Source organism: Trichomycterus rosablanca, chromosome 4 (assembly GCF_030014385.1).
Source record: "Trichomycterus rosablanca isolate fTriRos1 chromosome 4, fTriRos1.hap1, whole genome shotgun sequence".
Taxonomy (NCBI): domain Eukaryota; kingdom Metazoa; phylum Chordata; class Actinopteri; order Siluriformes; family Trichomycteridae; genus Trichomycterus; species Trichomycterus rosablanca.
The window spans coordinates 36,382,232-36,383,404 of NC_085991.1; positions in this window are offsets into that span (position 1 = coordinate 36,382,232).

Genomic DNA, 1,173 nt, shown 5'->3' on the forward strand with positions numbered 1-1,173 from the left:
GGCACTTAGAATTCACATTTCTGACTGACTCAGGCTTCTAAAATGCCTCTAATTATCATCAGTAATTTTGTGCATTAGGCTGATTATTATGTAAGTCCACTCATTTAAAATGCTGTTGTAATTTAAGACAAGGATATAATTTGTCATTTTTATGTCCTACAGATGAATATGAGGCACTGCAATTTAATGCCTAGTTTCTAGTTTGATTGAGGAATTATATAATAAGCTAAGAATGATAAGATCACGCAGAGAGTGCACCACTGTACTGTATGAGGTAACTTAAGATTAGATTAATTGTTGATTTAGGCATCAAGGTGGGGCAATGGGTAGCACTGTGGAGTTTGCATGTTCTCCCTGTGTCCATGTGGGTTTCTTCTCACAAGACATGCAGTCAGGTCAATTAAAGCTACCAAAAAACTACCAAAAGCATTAGTGAGTGTTTGCCCTGTAATGGACTGGCGACTTGTCTTGAATGTTTCCTGCCTTTCGCCCAATGAATCAGACCGATATTAACCCTGACCAGGCTAAAGCGTCGGTAAAACAGAACAAATGAATAACTGTTGATTTAATCTGTATGAATTAGCCTAAAAATTAATTAGAAGTGACAACTAGAAGTTGCAAATGTCACTTTAAAACATAAATTCAATTGTTCCCTTTTAAAATACATGAGAACTTGTTACAGTTGGGGGATGATCTCAGCATGTTTCCTAGTGCTGAGTGGATCAGTGACTTTCTCTCTCACTCGCTCATTATCACATGACTGTGTTCCACTGCACAGGAGGTCAGATGTGACTGTAGGGCAGATGAAGACACTTTGTTCTGGCTCATCAGCACAACATTTAGGAAGGATCTTCAGTTCTGATTCGACACACACCAGATTAGATTGAACTGGCTTCCATCCAGATAGAGGACATGTTCTACAGCATGTTCTTTTAGAAACACAACCTGCTTTTGGTTGAAAACACTTTGTAGTCATCGGTGTTACTTGTTTAATAAAGGGCATCATCGTCAGAGCTTTGTTTTGGTTGGAATAAGCAGAACTTATTGGATGAGCACAGTGTCCTCTTCCTCAGTGTAATTAAATCTTTGTTGTAATAAAATTCTCTTTCACACAGAGTTGCCAGCTCCTCTGTTGGCTACCTGCTTTCTCTTGGAACTGGGATACTGGGTCAC